This window comes from Bos taurus, chromosome 29, assembly GCF_002263795.3.
Source record: "Bos taurus isolate L1 Dominette 01449 registration number 42190680 breed Hereford chromosome 29, ARS-UCD2.0, whole genome shotgun sequence".
Taxonomy (NCBI): Eukaryota; Metazoa; Chordata; class Mammalia; order Artiodactyla; family Bovidae; genus Bos; species Bos taurus.
In genome coordinates, this window is record NC_037356.1 from 8515651 (window position 1) to 8536309 (window position 20659).

Consider the following 20659-nt stretch of genomic DNA (forward strand, 5'->3'; position numbering starts at 1 on the left):
GCGCGGGTATATGTCTACTAAGGCAAAAGAAACAAAGGCAAATATAAAATAGGACATAATTAAATTTAAAAGCTTTTGCACAGGAAAGGAAACCACTGACAAAACAAAAAGACAATCCACTGTGTGGGAGAAAATAGCTGCAAATAATATGACCAATAAGAGGTTACTATCCAAAAGACATCATCTTTCTCCTGAAAGATGATGCTGTGAAAGTGCTGCACTCAATATGCCAGCAAATTTGGAAAACTCAGCAGTGGCCACAGGACTGGAAAAGGTCAGTTTTCATTCCAATCCCAAAGAAAGGCAAGGCCAAAGAATGCTCAAACTACCCCACAGCTGCACTCATCTCACACGCTAGTAAAGTAATGCTCAAAATTCTCCAAGCCAGGCCTCAGCAATACGTGAACCGTGAACTTCCTGATGTTCAAGCTGGTTTTAGAAAAGGCAGAGGAACCAGAGATCAAATTGCCAACATCCGCTGAATCATGGAAAAAGCAGGAGAGTTTCAGAAAAACATCTATTTCTGCTTTATTGACTATGCCAAAGCCTTTGACTGTGTGGATCACAATAAACTGTGGAAAATTCTGAAAGAGATGGGAATACCAGACCACCTGACCTGCCTCTTGAGAAATCTGTATGCAGGTCAGGAAGCAACAGTTAGAACTGGACATGGAACAACAGACTGGTTCCAAATAGGAAAAGGAGCACATCAAGGCTGTATATTGTCACCCTGCTTATTTAACTTATATGAGAGTACATCATGAGAAATGCTGGGCTGGAAGAAGCACAAGCTGGAATCAAGATTGCCAGGAGAAATGTCAATAACCTCAGATATGCAGATGACACCACCCTTATGGCAGAAAGTGAAGAGGAACTCAAAAGCCTCTTGATAAAGGTGAAAGAGGAGAGTGAAAAAGTTGGCTTAAAACTCAACATCCAGAAAACGAAGATCAAGGCATCCGGTCCCATCACTTCATGGGAAATAGATGGGGAAACAGTGGAAACAGTGTCAGACTTTATTTTTGGGGCTCCAAACTCACTACAGATGGTGACTGCAGCCATGAAATTAAAAGACACTTGCTCCTTGGAAGAAAAGTTATGACCAACCTAGATAGCATATTGAAAAGCAGAGACATCACTTTGCCAACAAAGGTACATCTAGTCAAGGCTATGGTTTTTCCTGTGGTCATGTATGGATGTGAGAGTTGGACTGTGAAGAAAGCTGAGTGCCAAAGAATTAATGCTTTTGAACTGTGGTGTTGGAGAAGACTCTTGAGAGTCCCTTGGACTGCAAGGAGATCCAGCCAGTCCTTTCTGAAGGAGATCAGCCCTGGGATTTCTTTGGAAGGAATGATGCTAAAGCTGAAACTCCAGTACTTTGGCCACCTCATGCGAAGAGTTGACTCATTGGAAAAAACTCTGATGCTGGGAGGGATTGGGGGCAAGAGGAGAAGGGGACGACAGAGGATGAGATGGCTGGATGGCATCACTGACTCAATGGATGTGAGTCTGAGTGAACTCCGGGCGTTGGTGATGGACAGGGAGGCCTGGCGTGCTGCGATTCATGGGGTCGCAAAGAGTCGGACACGACTGAGCGACTGAACTGAACTGCGACTGAACAGCTTGCCAACTGTGGATCTTGGAATTCCTCAGCCTCCGTAATGGTTGGGCCAATGCCTTATAATAAGTTACTCAGTTTGTCTGTCTGTCTATACATATATATATACTGCGTGTGTGTGCGTGCACACCACACACCTCTCATACATAACACAAACACTTTCACATACTCACACATACCTCCCCTTCAGGTTCTGTGTCTCTGGAGAACTCTAACAAATACACTGAACTTATACTGCTTCCAACACTTTTATTTTTAAGGTTAAAACTATTTTGAAGCTACAAAGGCCAAATTTAAATTCTAAAACAAAAAGACAAGGAACCTAGAATCACAGACCAATATTTACATGTCTTTTTGCAGTTTCAAAGCTTTCACACATATACTATCCCATATGATTACCAAAGCATGTCGTGAGTAGTTAAGACAGAGTTATCACCTATTTATATAAGGAAACTGGGAGTCAAACTATAAGTTGCAGAGCAAAACAAAAACTCAGATCCAGTGCACTGCACCATGCTGCCTCATCACATACAGATAATCAGCTTATTAAAAACTGGAAGTTCCTGTTCGTCTCTCATGGTCAGCCAATGTGTGATCAGGCCACCCAAGATGGTCATTCTTTTGCTTTTGGTATATCCCCTAATGGCTCAGTGCCCACTTCACCTACACCCTACTCACATGCCTATACACTTGTACCACTAGTCACACAGCTAGTCTAAATATTAGAACTAGAATACCTCCACAATGATAGCTTATCAAAGGGACAGTGAGCGGGATGCCCTCTGCTAACTTCCCTGGTAACCTATGTGCCAATCAGACGCCTCTCCCCTATAACTGGTAACATCCCCGCCCCTTGGAGTGGGGGCTGCTGGCATGTCCTGCCCACCATCCGTAGCATGCGGTGGGCTGTCGCTCCAGGACCTTGCTTCAGACATACAAGATCCCCCCATCCATACCTCTGGGCTCTCCCCTTGGTCCTGAAGCTGGGCAGCTACAGGGACTGCCTGCCTGCAGGGTGCAGCCCAACAGTGAACAAGGATGCTTATGAAAAACCACAGTGTCACCAGCACCCAAGCAGCACTGTCTCCTCCAGTGACCATTCCCCCCACCCCCCCGCAAAAGAAGAAGAGATCAAGATGGCAAAGAAGGACATTGGAGCTCACTTTCCACCACGAACACATCAAAAACACAGCAACATGTAGAACTCTCACTGAAAACAAACAAGACTGGCAGAAAGACTCTCCTACACAAAGACTGTAAAAATCCACACAGAGTCAGCAAAGAAGGGAGGAGAAGTGATCAAGTCAGTACCTGTAATCCGAGGATGGGACACAGAAGATGAGAGAGATATCCTGGGCTGGGAGACCCTCCCTGGGGCATGAAGGATTCAAACCACATATTTGATACCCTGGCCCTGGGGTCCAACACCAGGAAGACAAGTGCCCTTACGTGGTTTGAAAACCAGTATTACTTACAAGACAGCTCAAAAAAATTGAGACTCCACTCATGAAGAACACGTGCACATACGTGCCTACTCCTGGGAACAAGGCAGAGGAAGCAAATGGAGACTTCCCAGGGCTCTGGTCAGTTTCTCAAGAGGGCCCCACTTTGTCAGGCCACACCCATGGCCTGCTCCAACATCTCTTGCTCTAGTGCTGCTTCCCCTCTGGGATGAAGCTGCCCCTTCCAGGAGGGGGGAGAATTCACACTGAGAGGAAATGGAACCAGCTCAGACCCAACCATCAGGGTTTCTGCTCCAGCACCTTAGGACCCAACCACATCCCAAACAGGGCAATAACGACCACTGAGTAGAGGAAAAGGTCTGGCTCACACTTGGCCCTGGACCTGACCCATCAATCTCCAGCCCCGTCTCCCACCAAGGCGACAGCTGCCAGCACGCCCAGGGTGAAGACATGACCTGTGCTCACTGCAGATCAAGCTCTCCAACCAAAGCCTGGCACATGCAGACCGCATACGGATGCTCCCACATAAGGACACGCAATAATGCCATTTGCAGCAACACGAATGGACCTAGAGATTATCATATTAAGTGAAGAAAGTCAGGCAGAGAAAGACATATATGATATCATTTCTATGTTGAATCTAAAAAAAAAAAAGATGCAAATAAACTTATTTACAAAACAGAAACAGACCCACAGACTTTGAAAAGAAACTAACGGTTACCAAAGTTGAAAGACTGGGGGGAGAGATAAATCCACATATATACACTACTATGTATAACATAGATAATCAACAAAGACATACTACACAGGACAGAGAAGTCACTATTCCATAATAACCTACATAGGAAAAGAATCTGAGAAAGAATAGATACAAGTATATGTATAACTGAAGTACTTTACTAAACACCTGACACTGAAACAGTACTGTAAGTCAACTATACTCCAATATAAAATAAAAGTTAAAAAATTTTTAATTTTTTTTAAAAATTGCATTGAAAAGAACAAAATATCTAGGAATAAACTTAACCATGAAGGTCAAAGACCTATACTCTGTAAACTATAAAACACTGACAAAGGAATGATACAGAATTGGAAAGCAATCCCATGTTCAAGAATTGGAAGAATTAATATTATTAAAATGACCACACTACTCAAAGCAATCTACAGATTCAATGTAATCCCTATCAAAATATCCATGACATTTTCCACAGAACTAGAACAAATAATCCTAAAATATACAGAACCACAAAGGTCCGGAATAGCCAAAGCAATTCTGAGAAAGAACAAAGCTGGAGGGAATCATCTCCCTAACTTCAAACTGTGCACTGCAAAGCTACCATAATCAAAACAGTATGGTACTGGCACAAAACAGACACACAGCTCAACGGAACACGACAGAGAGCCCAAAAGTAAACCCACACTTCCAAGGACAATTCATCTACGACAAAAGCAGCAAGAATACGCAATGGGGAAAGGACAGTCTCTTCAGTAAACAAATGAAATTAGGATCTTTTCTCACATCACACACAAAAGTAAGCTCAAAGTGGATTAAACACCTACATGTGAGACAAGAAACCTTGAAACTCTTAGGAGAAAACATAGGCAGAACATTCTGACATAAACTGCAGCCATTTTGGGGGGGAGGGGGGCGCGGGTATATGTCTACTAAGGCAAAAGAAACAAAGGCAAATATAAAATAGGACATAATTAAATTTAAAAGCTTTTGCACAGGAAAGGAAACCACTGACAAAACAAAAAGACAATCCACTGTGTGGGAGAAAATAGCTGCAAATAATATGACCAATAAGAGGTTACTATCCAAAAGACATCATCTTTCTCCTGAAAGATGATGCTGTGAAAGTGCTGCACTCAATATGCCAGCAAATTTGGAAAACTCAGCAGTGGCCACAGGACTGGAAAAGGTCAGTTTTCATTCCAATCCCAAAGAAAGGCAAGGCCAAAGAATGCTCAAACTACCCCACAGCTGCACTCATCTCACACGCTAGTAAAGTAATGCTCAAAATTCTCCAAGCCAGGCCTCAGCAATACGTGAACCGTGAACTTCCTGATGTTCAAGCTGGTTTTAGAAAAGGCAGAGGAACCAGAGATCAAATTGCCAACATCCGCTGAATCATGGAAAAAGCAGGAGAGTTTCAGAAAAACATCTATTTCTGCTTTATTGACTATGCCAAAGCCTTTGACTGTGTGGATCACAATAAACTGTGGAAAATTCTGAAAGAGATGGGAATACCAGACCACCTGACCTGCCTCTTGAGAAATCTGTATGCAGGTCAGGAAGCAACAGTTAGAACTGGACATGGAACAACAGACTGGTTCCAAATAGGAAAAGGAGTACATCAAGGCTGTATATTGTCACCCTGCTTATTTAACTTATATGAGAGTACATCATGAGAAATGCTGGGCTGGAAGAAGCACAAGCTGGAATCAAGATTGCCAGGAGTAATGTCAATAACCTCAGATATGCAGATGACACCACCCTTATGGCAGAAAGTGAAGAGGAACTAAAGAGCCTCTTGATAAAAGTGAAAGTGGAGAGTGAAAAAGTTGGCTTAAAGCTCAACGTTCAGAAAACGAAGATCATGGCATCCGGTCCCATCACTTCATGGGAAATAGATGGGGAAACAGTGGAAAGAGTGTCAGACTTTATTTTTCTGGGCTCCAAAATCACTACAGATAGTGATTGCAGCCATGAAATTAAAAGACGCTTACTCCTTGGAAGGAAAGTTATGACCAACCTAGATAGCATATTTAAAAGCAGAGACATTACTTTGCCAACAAAGGTTCGTCTAGTCAAGGCTATGGTTTTTCCTGTGGTCATGTATGGATGTGAGAGTTGGACTGTGAAGAAGGCTGAGCGCCGAAGAATTGATGCTTTTGAACTGTGGTGTTGGAGAAGACTCTTGAGAGTCCCTTGGACTGCAAGGAGATCCAGCCAGTCCTTTCTGAAGGAGATCAGCCCTGGGATTTCTTTGGAAGGAATGATGCTAAAGCTGAAACTCCAGTACTTTGGCCACCTCATGCGAAGAGTTGACTCATTGGAAAAAACTCTGATGCTGGGAGGGATTGGGGGCAAGAGGAGAAGGGGACGACAGAGGATGAGATGGCTGGATGGCATCACTGACTCAATGGATGTGAGTCTGAGTGAACTCCGGGCGTTGGTGATGGACAGGGAGGCCTGGCGTGCTGCGATTCATGGGGTCGCAAAGAGTCGGACACGACTGAGCGACTGAACTGAACTGCGACTGAACAGCTTGCCAACTGTGGATCTTGGAATTCCTCAGCCTCCGTAATGGTTGGGCCAATGCCTTATAATAAGTTACTCAGTTTGTCTGTCTGTCTATACATATATATATACTGCGTGTGTGTGCGTGCACACCACACACCTCTCATACATAACACAAACACTTTCACATACTCACACATACCTCCCCTTCAGGTTCTGTGTCTCTGGAGAACTCTAACAAATACACTGAACTTATACTGCTTCCAACACTTTTATTTTTAAGGTTAAAACTATTTTGAAGCTACAAAGGCCAAATTTAAATTCTAAAACAAAAAGACAAGGAACCTAGAATCACAGACCAATATTTACATGTCTTTTTGCAGTTTCAAAGCTTTCACACATATACTATCCCATATGATTACCAAAGCATGTCGTGAGTAGTTAAGACAGAGTTATCACCTATTTTTATAAGGAAACTGGGAGTCAAACTATAAGTTGCAGAGCAAAACAAAAACTCAGATCCAGTGCACTGCACCATGCTGCCTCATCACATACAGATAATCAGCTTATTAAAAACTGGAAGTTCCTGTTCGTCTCTCATGGTCAGCCAATGTGTGATCAGGCCACCCAAGATGGTCATTCTTTTGCTTTTGGTATATCCCCTAATGGCTCAGTGCCCACTTCACCTACACCCTACTCACATGCCTATACACTTGTACCACTAGTCACACAGCTAGTCTAAATATTAGAACTAGAATACCTCCACAATGATAGCTTATCAAAGGGACAGTGAGCGGGATGCCCTCTGCTAACTTCCCTGGTAACCTATGTGCCAATCAGACGCCTCTCCCCTATAACTGGTAACATCCCCGCCCCTTGGAGTGGGGGCTGCTGGCATGTCCTGCCCACCATCCGTAGCATGCGGTGGGCTGTCGCTCCAGGACCTTGCTTCAGACATACAAGATCCCCCCATCCATACCTCTGGGCTCTCCCCTTGGTCCTGAAGCTGGGCAGCTACAGGGACTGCCTGCCTGCAGGGTGCAGCCCAACAGTGAACAAGGATGCTTATGAAAAACCACAGTGTCACCAGCACCCAAGCAGCACTGTCTCCTCCAGTGACCATTCCCCCCACCCCCCCGCAAAAGAAGAAGAGATCAAGATGGCAAAGAAGGACATTGGAGCTCACTTTCCACCACGAACACATCAAAAACACAGCAACATGTAGAACTCTCACTGAAAACAAACAAGACTGGCAGAAAGACTCTCCTACACAAAGACTGTAAAAATCCACACAGAGTCAGCAAAGAAGGGAGGAGAAGTGATCAAGTCAGTACCTGTAATCCGAGGATGGGACACAGAAGATGAGAGAGATATCCTGGGCTGGGAGACCCTCCCTGGGGCATGAAGGATTCAAACCACATATTTGATACCCTGGCCCTGGGGTCCAACACCAGGAAGACAAGTGCCCTTACGTGGTTTGAAAACCAGTATTACTTACAAGACAGCTCAAAAAAATTGAGACTCCACTCATGAAGAACACGTGCACATACGTGCCTACTCCTGGGAACAAGGCAGAGGAAGCAAATGGAGACTTCCCAGGGCTCTGGTCAGTTTCTCAAGAGGGCCCCACTTTGTCAGGCCACACCCATGGCCTGCTCCAACATCTCTTGCTCTAGTGCTGCTTCCCCTCTGGGATGAAGCTGCCCCTTCCAGGAGGGGGGAGAATTCACACTGAGAGGAAATGGAACCAGCTCAGACCCAACCATCAGGGTTTCTGCTCCAGCACCTTAGGACCCAACCACATCCCAAACAGGGCAATAACGACCACTGAGTAGAGGAAAAGGTCTGGCTCACACTTGGCCCTGGACCTGACCCATCAATCTCCAGCCCCGTCTCCCACCAAGGCGACAGCTGCCAGCACGCCCAGGGTGAAGACATGACCTGTGCTCACTGCAGATCAAGCTCTCCAACCAAAGCCTGGCACATGCAGACCGCATACGGATGCTCCCACATAAGGACACGCAATAATGCCATTTGCAGCAACACGAATGGACCTAGAGATTATCATATTAAGTGAAGAAAGTCAGGCAGAGAAAGACATATATGATATCATTTCTATGTTGAATCTAAAAAAAAAAAAGATGCAAATAAACTTATTTACAAAACAGAAACAGACCCACAGACTTTGAAAAGAAACTAACGGTTACCAAAGTTGAAAGACTGGGGGAGAGATAAATCCACATATATACACTACTATGTATAACATAGATAATCAACAAAGACATACTACACAGGACAGAGAAGTCACTATTCCATAATAACCTACATAGGAAAAGAATCTGAGAAAGAATAGATACAAGTATATGTATAACTGAAGTACTTTACTAAACACCTGACACTGAAACAGTACTGTAAGTCAACTATACTCCAATATAAAATAAAAGTTAAAAATTTTTTAATTTTTTTTAAAAATTGCATTGAAAAGAACAAAATATCTAGGAATAAACTTAACCATGAAGGTCAAAGACCTATACTCTGTAAACTATAAAACACTGACAAAGGAATGATACAGAATTGGAAAGCAATCCCATGTTCAAGAATTGGAAGAATTAATATTATTAAAATGACCACACTACTCAAAGCAATCTACAGATTTAATGTAATCCCTATCAAAATATCCATGACATTTTCCCCAGAACTAGAACAAATAATCCTAAAATATACAGAACCACAAAGGTCCGGAATAGCCAAAGCAATTCTGAGAAAGAACAAAGCTGGAGGGAATCATCTCCCTAACTTCAAACTGTGCACTGCAAAGCTACCATAATCAAAACAGTATGGTACTGGCACAAAACAGACACACAGCTCAACGGAACACGACAGAGAGCCCAAAAGTAAACCCACACTTCCAAGGACAATTCATCTACGACAAAAGCAGCAAGAATACGCAATGGGGAAAGGACAGTCTCTTCAGTAAACAAATGAAATTAGGATCTTTTCTCACATCACACACAAAAGTAAGCTCAAAGTGGATTAAACACCTACATGTGAGACAAGAAACCTTGAAACTCTTAGGAGAAAACATAGGCAGAACATTCTGACATAAACTGCAGCCATTTTGGGGGGGAGGGGGGCGCGGGTATATGTCTACTAAGGCAAAAGAAACAAAGGCAAATATAAAATAGGACATAATTAAATTTAAAAGCTTTTGCACAGGAAAGGAAACCACTGACAAAACAAAAAGACAATCCACTGTGTGGGAGAAAATAGCTGCAAATAATATGACCAATAAGAGGTTACTATCCAAAAGACATCATCTTTCTCCTGAAAGATGATGCTGTGAAAGTGCTGCACTCAATATGCCAGCAAATTTGGAAAACTCAGCAGTGGCCACAGGACTGGAAAAGGTCAGTTTTCATTCCAATCCCAAAGAAAGGCAAGGCCAAAGAATGCTCAAACTACCCCACAGCTGCACTCATCTCACACACTAGTAAAGTAATGCTCAAAATTCTCCAAGCCAGGCCTCAGCAATACGTGAACCGTGAACTTCCTGATGTTCAAGCTGGTTTTAGAAAAGGCAGAGGAACCAGAGATCAAATTGCCAACATCCGCTGAATCATGGAAAAAGCAGGAGAGTTTCAGAAAAACATCTATTTCTGCTTTATTGACTATGCCAAAGCCTTTGACTGTGTGGATCACAATAAACTGTGGAAAATTCTGAAAGAGATGGGAATACCAGACCACCTGACCTGCCTCTTGAGAAATCTGTATGCAGGTCAGGAAGCAACAGTTAGAACTGGACATGGAACAACAGACTGGTTCCAAATAGGAAAAGGAGTACATCAAGGCTGTATATTGTCACCCTGCTTATTTAACTTATATGAGAGTACATCATGAGAAATGCTGGGCTGGAAGAAGCACAAGCTGGAATCAAGATTGCCAGGAGTAATGTCAATAACCTCAGATATGCAGATGACACCACCCTTATGGCAGAAAGTGAAGAGGAACTAAAGAGCCTCTTGATAAAAGTGAAAGTGGAGAGTGAAAAAGTTGGCTTAAAGCTCAACGTTCAGAAAACGAAGATCATGGCATCCGGTCCCATCACTTCATGGGAAATAGATGGGGAAACAGTGGAAAGAGTGTCAGACTTTATTTTTCTGGGCTCCAAAATCACTACAGATAGTGATTGCAGCCATGAAATTAAAAGACGCTTACTCCTTGGAAGGAAAGTTATGACCAACCTAGATAGCATATTTAAAAGCAGAGACATTACTTTGCCAACAAAGGTTCGTCTAGTCAAGGCTATGGTTTTTCCTGTGGTCATGTATGGATGTGAGAGTTGGACTGTGAAGAAGGCTGAGCGCCGAAGAATTGATGCTTTTGAACTGTGGTGTTGGAGAAGACTCTTGAGAGTCCCTTGGATTGCAAGGAGATCCAACCAGTCCTTTCTGAAGGAGATCAGCCCTGGGATTTCTTTGGAAGGAATGATGCTGAAGCTGAAACTCCAGTACTTTGGCCACTTCATGCGAAGAGTTGACTCATTGGAAAAGACTCTGATGCTGGGAGGGATCGGGGGCAGGAGAAGAAGGGGACGACAGAGGATGAGATGGCTGGATGGCATCACTCACTCGATGGACATGAGTCTGAGTGAACTCTGGGAGTTGGTGATGGACAGGGAGGCCTGGCGTGCTGCGATTCATGGGGTCGCAAAGAGTCGGACATGACTGAGCGACTGATCTGATCTGATCTAATCTGATCCAAAAGACACAAACAGCTCATACAACTCAATATCAAAAAGACAAAAATTCCAATCAAAAAATGGACGGAAGGGACTTCCCTGGCAGTGCAGTGGTTAAGACTCTGTGCCTCCACTGCAGGGAGCATGGGTTTGACCCCTGATCAGGGAACTAAGATCCTGCAAGCTGTGCAGCGCAACCAAAAAATAAAAATTGTTTTAAATATCAAAAAAAAGTGGGCCAAAGATTTACATAGACATTTTTCTGAAGAAGATATACAGATGGCCAACAGGCACATGAAAACATTCTTAACACTGCTAATCCATCGGAGAAATGCAAATCAAAACCATGAGCATATCAGTTCACACCTGTCAGAGTGGCTTATCACCAAAAAGACAAAAACAACAAATGGTGGCGAGGATGTAGAGAAAAGGAAACCCTCACATACTGTTGGTGGGCATGTAAATTGGTACAGCCGCTGTGGAAGACAGTATAAAGGTCCCTCAAAAAACTAAAAATGGAACTACCATACGACCCAGCAATTTCACTCCTAAGTATACACCTGAAGAAAACAAAAACACTAATTCAGAAAGAGATAGGCACCACAATGTCCACAGCAACACTATTTACAATAGCCAAGATATAGAAGCCACCTGAGTGTCCATCAACACATGAACAGATAAAAGAGATGAATGGATGAAGAATATAGTCATTAAAAAAAAATGAAAATATGCCATTTGCAACAACATGGATGGTCTGGAAGGTATTGAGATTTGTGAAATAAGTCACAAAGAGAAAGACAAACCACTTATGTGGAATATAGAAAACAAAAGTATGAGTATAACAGAAACAGACCCACAGATACAGAGAACCAAATAGTGATTACCGCTGAGGTGAAGGAAGAGGGTAGAGGCAAGAAGGAAAGGGGTAGGAGATTACCACACATAAAATATATTACATAGCACAGGGAATACAACCAATATTTTAGAGTAACTTTAAATGGAGTATAATCTATAAAAAGTTTGAATCACTATGTTGTATACCTGAAATAAATATGATATTGTAAACAAACAATACTTTATTAAATATAAAATTTTAAAATAATAATAAAATAAAAACAGAACAAAACAAAACTTTGTTACTAATATATGCCAGAGAATACAAGTAAATCTTCAAAAGTTTCCTTAGCTACTTACTATTAAACCTCCCTGTAATGAAAATCATACTATCAGGCTTCAGTGATGACCATTAAGCTTATAATCGTCTACTCTCAGTAAAAGGGCCACTTTCACATTTATAAGGAAGTTGACACAGGCTTTAAAGATAAATCTGAAAATATATAACATTGAGACAAAATATGATCAAAAACAAAACTCAGATTGAGCCCTATGTATATTATAGCCATGTTCCAAACTGAGTAAGTAATATTAATATTTTTGGTAATATAGGGATAGTCTTGAAAACACACACCTGTTACTTCAATTTATTGCTATAATTCTCCAAGGAATACTATAGTCTTAAATCAAAACAATTCTTATAACCTGCCATCTTCTGCATACTTAAATACAAATGTGGGCTCTAATATGAAAATACCTTAATGAAGAAAAATTCAAATAATACACTTCTTATTGAAGAACTAAGTTCAGATGAAAAATAGAAGGTATGTACATACATTCCAGTCTCTCCGATAAGAATACTGGATATACTGAACTGAATCCTTAAAACAGAACCATAGCAAACTAAGAGTTCAAGCCAGAGAAGTAGGGACAATTTGAGCAAGAGAAAAAATCACAGACATCAGAAGCCCATGTGGGTAAAAAATATCAAACTGCCTCATCATTTGTTGTTACATGAATTTCCTTTAACAGAAAATAAAGCTAGTCTCAAAAGGGTTAAACTGTACTTGTAGTCACACATTTGCTAAAATTCACCCACATTGAAGTCTGATAATTAACGAATACAGAATTGCTGACTATTTTTTGATGGGGAAGACCCTGACCATCAATCTAAACCAGAAAATAAATTTAACCATAAATTTAACTACAGGGGGGAAAAAAGAGAGAGAGAGAGAGCACAGAAAAAAGAAAGCTTTAAAAAGACCTTCCCAGATCTTTATAGACAATTTTGTCTAAAACAACCTCGAAAGTGAAAGTGTTAGTCATTCAGTCATGTCCAACTCTTTGTGACCCCATGGACTGTAGCCCACCAGGCTCCTCTGTCCATAGGATTTCCCAGCAAGAATCCTGGAGTGGGTAGCCATTCCCTTCTCCAGGGGATCTTCCCGACCCAGGGATCAAACCTGGATCTCCTGCATTGCAGGCAGATTCTTTACCAACTGAGCTTCAAGGGAAGCCCAAAACAAACTTTATTTACCTTTAAATCAGTGAAGGAAAATAGAGGTTAAAACAGTTTTTCTAACATTTGTAACTGAAAATTTCTGACTATTTTAATTTAAAATATAAGTTTTATTAGAAGGGGATTCAACCCCAGAGAATCTGTTAATCCAGGTATTTGTATCGTCTGAGTTGCTTTATTATTGCCTTTGACCTAAAGTCAAAAGGAAAGAAATCAAATTCTTGCCCAGGATATCGGATTTAAGAAATCATTACATTATCTCTCTTTCTGTAAAGTAACTACTTCTTATTTCTCTGAATTTCCACATGCTAGAATTTGGGTTATGTGCCATAAATGTTAAGCCTGATACATATTCACTTAACAGATATTCATATATTCACTTTGTTACTTCATTGGGAAAGCCTTCCGAAACCCACCACACCAGGATAGGGTCTCATGTAACACTCTCCAGTAACATCCTGTACTTCTCAATAGCACTTAATACAGTTGAAATCAATTTTTGCATGTTTCTTTCAAGTTTATCTTCCCCTTAACCTAAATGTCCACATACATCTTGTTACCCCACTCCTGTATTTCTGATACATTGTAGGCAATCTGTAATAGTTGAAGAATAAAATAAGGATAGGGAAGAGAGAGAAAACAGAGTCAGGTAAATGCAGTTACACTCCGTGAGCTCCATGTGGAGCTACAAATGCACGCACTCTGAAATTCAATCTGAATTCTGTTTAAATCCCTGTCTCCTGGGCTAGAGGGTTTCTGAGATACAGATCTGACAAAGATGGGACTATGTCTACTTTATTCAACATTTAGAAATCAAAAACGATCAGAATAACAAGCTTTCTTCTGTCACTGCCAATAGACACAGAATCCTTCAAGGCAACTCCCAAACTGGACTAACCACAAAGCAAACTCCAAAGATCCAGACACAAGAAGCCAAAGCAAGTTAGCATATGTAATGAGTCCAAAGACTAGACAAAATAGATGGTGATAAGTTAAAAACGCTATAAATTCAGCATTCATATAAAAGCAACCTGCTCAAACCTGATGACACTTGATCCAGCATTCTTCCCTCTTTTCACACTTTTTTCCACACATAAATCCATTTCATTGAATATTTTTCAATGCAGCTGAAAGCAAAATTACTTAAAATCCTCATGCATTCACAGAAATTGATTCTCTGCAAGTATAATTATGAGAGAGCTTCATATACAATTTGTAATATCAATTTACAATACCAATTTGATTCACTAATAAATCAGGCTCATTAACAAATACTTATTAACTACAGTCTTATTTTCCCAAGATAAAACAGATTTGTTAGGAGAAACACACTGACAGAACCCAAATCAGAATCGAGTCAAAATGTTTGGCCAAAGAAATCCCAGAAAAGAACCCCATCACCATAAAACCCGAGACTGCGAGCCTCGTGGCATGGCAGTCCTCCTGGGTTCCCTCACCCTCCTGCTCTCCACCCAGGCACCCCTTCCCAATAAACTCTCTTGCTTTGTCAGCATGTGTGACTCCTCAGATAATTCATTTCCAAGTGTTAGACAAGAGCCCACTCTCAGGCCCTGGAAGAGGTCCCCCTTCCTATAACAGATGCATGCACCCAAAAAAATCTTAAATCACAACAACATCTTTTTTTTTTTTTTTTTTTTGCCACACTGTGCAGCTTGTGGGATCTTAGTTCCCAGACCAGGGGTTGAACCCAGGCCCCTTGAGGTGGAAGCTCCAACATGTAACCAATGGACCACCAAGGAAATTCCCACTCCTGATTTGAAGAGAATTCTCTAGTGACAAGGCAAGCGGAAATAATGCTGACACTGAAAAATATTTACTAAGGATTGAATGGCTTAAAAAAAAATTTAATGAAATAAATATCCATTTTAATAAGAATCTACTGACTCAGAAACAGGAACAGGAATGGATCATAACTATTTAGATCCTATATTCCAATGTTTATATTAATTTAATTTTTATCCCTGATCTATGATAACTAAAGAGACAAGTAACAGTAAAGAACATTTGGCCAACTATATACTCAGATTGCTACAGAAAAGGGTGAGTTACAAAAGTGTTCAGTACAATAGTCTTCAACTTTCAACTAGAAGTAATATGCTGGAAGTGTATTTTGAACTCAACAGAGGTCAGCCAAAGAATAATAAAATGTCACACAGAAAACCAAACTCAACATACTCACAATCTCTTATTAATGAATAGGAAAACTCATCATCTAATTGCTCATTTGAAAGACAAAGACCAAATGACTGTTACACCTCAAAAGGGACAATAACAAATCTTGTTAAAAAATCATCATTTTCTTATGGACTGCTGCTGCTGCTGCTAAGTCACTTCAGCCATGTCTGACTCTGTGTGACCCCATAGATGGCAGCCCACCAGGCTCCCCCGTTCCTGGGATTCTCCAGGCAAGAACACTGGAGTGGGTTGCCATTTCCTTCTCCAATGCATGAAAGTGAAAAGTGAGTGAAGTCGCTGAGTCTTGTCCAACTCTTAGCAACCCCATGGACTGCAGCCTACCAGGCTCCTCCATCCATGGGATTTTCCAGGCAAGAGTACTGGAGTGGGGTGCCATTGCCTTCTCCCACTTATGTACTAGAAGGATACAATGAGCCCTTCACCTTCACCTCTAAAGTAGGCCTCAGGAAGAAAATCAAAGGGGGATTCATCCAACATATTTACAAATTCCATGGTCTCCAAATGTCAAATAATCCAAATATTCCCAGCAGTCTATATTGCTTAATGACTTTAAATTCTCTCCCTTTTTTAAGTAAAAAAAAAAAATCAAAAGCTTCAAAAAGTCTCATTTCTGGTCTCATTTTCTCAAGAAAATCTGCTAAAACAGTACCTTTAAAAACTCAGTGCATACTACATGCCAGAAACACTTTACATATTACGCCTCATTTAATCTTCACCAGGGCCTCCCGAGTTAAAATTTACCATTTCTCCCACAGTACAGACACAAAAACTGAGTAGAGTAGACAGGTCATTTGTCTGAGATTACCCAGGTAGTAAGAAGTGAGCAAGAATTCTAACACAGGCAATTTGATTCCAGAATCCAGAATTCCCCCTCCTAAGCCATACTGAAATATAGAAATCTGAACAGCATCTTGTAAGTGGAGGTAAGCTTGGGAAGTTATATAGAATTACTGGTTTTTTCCCATAAAATAAAACCATATGAGAACATTAAAAAAAAAAAAAAAAAACCCTCTGGCCATATTACTTAAATTTTACAGTTCAGTTCAGTCACTCAGGAATGTGCAACTCTTTGCAACCCCATGGCCTACAGCACACCAGGCCTCCCTGTCCATCACCAACTCCCTGGAGTTCACTCAAACTCATGTCCATTGAGTCAGTGATGCCATCCAACCATCTCATCCTCTGTTGTCCCCTTCTCCTCCCACCTTCAGTCTTTCCCAGTATCAGGGTCTTTTCCAGTGAGTCAGTTCTTCACATCAGGTGGCCAAAGTAGTGGAGTTTCAGCTTCAACATCAGTCCTTCCAAATGAATATTCAGGACTGATTTCTGTTAGGATGGACTGGTTGGATCTCCTTGCAGTCCAAGGGACTCTCAAGAGTCTTCTCAACACCACAGTTCAAAAGCATCAATTCTTCGGTGCTCAGCTTTCTTTGTAGTCCAACTCTCACATCTATACATGACTATTGGAAAAACCATACCTTTGACTAGATGGACCTTTGTTGGCAAAGTAACGTCTCTGCTTTTTAACATGCTGTCTAGGTTGGTCCTAACTTTTCTTTCAAGGATCAAGTGTCTTTTAATTTCATGGCTGCAGTCACCATCTGCAGTGATTTTGAAGACCAAAAAAAATAAAGTCAGCCACTGTTTCCACTGTTTCCCCATCTATTTCCCATGAAGTGATGGGACCAATGCCATGATCTTAGTGTTCTGAATGCTGAGCTTTAAGCCAACTTTTTCACTCTTCTTTTTCACTTTCATCAAGAGGTTCTTTAGCTCTTCGCTTTCTGCCATAAGGGTGATGTCATCTACATATCTGAGGTTATTGATATTTCTCCTGGCAACCTTGATTCCAACTTGTGCTACATCCAGTCAAGCATTTCTCATGATGTACTCTACATATAAGATAAATAAACAGGGTGACATTATACAGCCTTGACGAACTCCTTTCCCAATTTGGAACCAGTCTGCTGTTCCATGTCCAGTTCTAATTGTTGCTTCCTGACCTGCATACAGATTTCTAAAGAGGCAGGTCAGGTGGTCTGGTGTTCCCATATCTTGAAGAATTTTCCCCAGTTTGTTGTGATCCATACAGTCAAAGGTTTTGGCATAGTCGATAAAGCAGAAATAGATGTTTTTCTGGAATCCTCTTGCTTTTTCTATGATCCAACGGATGTTGGCAATTTGATCTCTGCTTCCTCTGCCTCTTCCAAATCCAGCTTGAACATCTGGAAGTTCACGGTTCACAAACTGTTCAAGCCTGGCTTGGAGAATTTTGAGCATTACTTTGCTAGCGTATGAGATGAGTGCAATTGTGGGGTAGTTTGAGCATTCTTTGGCATTGCCTTTCAAGTCTTTCACAATTAACTAAAAACTGTCTGTAAGTTGTTTTTTTTTTCTTTTTTTATTCCTAGAAGTCCAACTCTTGCTTAAGTATTTATTCAGTCTAAAGGTAATGAACTGACCCTTTATAATCTAACAAGTCTGTTAAGATTCAACAGAAGTAAAGATTAAGTAACCACTTTCATACTCTGAAGAAGGGTATAAACATTTGAAGGTCAATAAAGAAGCACATTTTTAAATCACTCTTTGCCAAAACTGAGAAAGGATCTTCTCTGAAATCAGTTAATGATAAATGCCAGTACCCTAATCTGGAAGTCCTGGGGAAAGACACCAGGAAAAACATAAGAAAACTGTTAGAATCACCTGAGGTAAGTTAACAAGTTTTCCTTTTAGGAAAGGCACCTAAGAATTGGAACAGCACAGAGTCCATCCTCCTAAATGAGTAACTGTGTATTTTAACTTTGCCACAAAGTACCAAGGACACTATGCTTTCATTAATTTTAGTGGTTTAATAACTGTTTCATGTGTATAGCACTGGGTACCACTTATTGTGAATGTGTGACAATAACTGAGTAAGAAATAAAGCTTTCTGAAATACATTTTTGGTACATAGATAAATTGTTAGCATATATTATAACATTTGTACTGCTGCTGGTGCTAAGTCACTTGTCCGACCCTGTGCGACCCCATAGACGGCAGCTCACCAGGCTCCCCCATCCCTGGGATTCTCCAGGCAAGAACACTGGAGTGGGTTGCCATTTTCTTCTCCAATGCATGAAAGTGAAAAGTGAAAGGGAAGTCGCTCAGTCGTGTCCAGCTCTTAGTGACCCCATGGACTGCAGCCCACCAGGCTTCTCCGTCCATGGGATTGTTCAGGCAAAAGCACTGGAGTGGGGTGCCATGCTGTAGGCTCTTAAAGAAAAAATTCTATCAAGTGGATTGATAATGAGGATTGATGCTTTTTACAAATCAAGAAAACATGAAGATTCAATGTGAAAAAGCACAGATCACTATATTTAAAGTAATGCTTAAAATTCTCCAAGCCAGGCTTCAGCAATATGTGAACCGTGAACTTCCTGATGTTCAAGCTGGTTTTAGAAAAGGCAGAGTAACTAGAGATCAAATTGCCAACATCCACTGGATCATGGAAAAAGCAAGAGAGTTCCAGAAAAACATCTATTTCTGCTTTATTGACAATGCCAAAGCCTTTGACTGTGTGGATCACAATAAACTGTGGAAAATTCTGAAAGAGATGGGAATCCCAGACCACCTGACCTGCCTCTTGAGAAATCTGTATGCAGGTCAGGAAGCAACAGTTAGAACTGGACATGGAACAACAGACTGGATCCAAATAGGAAAAGGAGTATGTCAAGGCTGTATATTGTCACCCTGTTTATTTAACTTATATGCAGAGTACATCATGAGAAACGCTGGACTGGAAGAAACACAAGTTGGAATCAAGATTGCCAGGAGTAATATCAATAACCTCAGATATGCAGATGACACCATCCTTATGGCAGAAAGTGAAAAGGAACTCAAAAGCCTCTTGATGAAGGTGAAAGAGGAGAGTGGAAAAGTTGGCTTAAAGCTCAACATTCAGAAAACAAAGATCAAGGCATCCGGTCCCATCACTTCATGGGAGATAGATGGGGACACAGTGGAAACAGTGTCAGACTTTATTTTTCTGGGCTCCAAAATCACTGCACATGGTGACTGCAGCCATGAAATTAAAAGACGCTTACTCCTTAGAAGGAAAGTTATGACCAACCTAGATAGTATATTGAAAAGCAGTGGCATTACTTTGCCAACAAAGGTCCGTCTAGCCAAGGCTATGGTTTTTCCTGTGGTCATGTATGGATGTGAGAGTTGGACTGTGAAGAAGGCTGAGCGCCAAAGAATTGATGCTTTTGAACTGTGGTGTTGGAGAAGACTCTTGAGAATCCCCTGGACTGCAAGGAGATCCAACAAGTCCGTCATAAAGGAGATCAGCCCTGGGATTTCTTTGGAAGGAATGATGCTAAAGCTGAAACTCCAGTACTCTGGCCACCTCATGCGAAGAGTTGACTCATTGGAAAAGACTCTGATGCTGGGAGGGATTGGGGGCAAGAGGAGAAGGGGACGACAGAGGATGAGATGGCTGGATGGCATCACTGACTCGATGGACATGAGTCTGAGTGAACTCTGGGAGTTGGTGATGGACAGGGAGGCCTGGCGTGCTGCGATTCATGGGGTCGCAAAGAGTTGGACACGACTGAGCAACTGATCTGATCTGAAGCATTAGAAAGTGAAGGTGATACTAAGACATGATGCTAGATGCCACAATGAGAAAGAAACATGAGAGCAGATGTACAGACCGCGAGGAAACCTGAAAGGGACAAAAGGAATCGGTTTAGCACAACACACGTAATATCTCAAATGAAAAGCAGATTTCTATAAGCTCTAAAAGACACTTCTGATTAAAATTTTCCCCCAACCTGGCTTCCCTTAAACTTCTCTTCTATCAGTGATAATGGCGACACCATCAGTCAGACTTGAAACCCTGGAAGCATAAACAAGCCTTCACACTGCCCCAACCTTCTCAATCTCTAAGTCCTGTTCATTCTTCCTATGAAATGCCTCTCCTGTGAAATGCCTCTAAAACTGCCCTTCCATTCTCTCTGCCACTACCTTAAGCCTGCCAAATACT

General features: G+C 41.4%; 1 protein-coding gene across 2 annotated transcripts in view; it reads right to left on the reverse strand.

The window, feature by feature from the left end:
• TMEM135 (transmembrane protein 135) overlaps positions 1–20659 on the reverse strand; it is a 303343-nt gene that overhangs the window by 278796 nt on the left and 3888 nt on the right.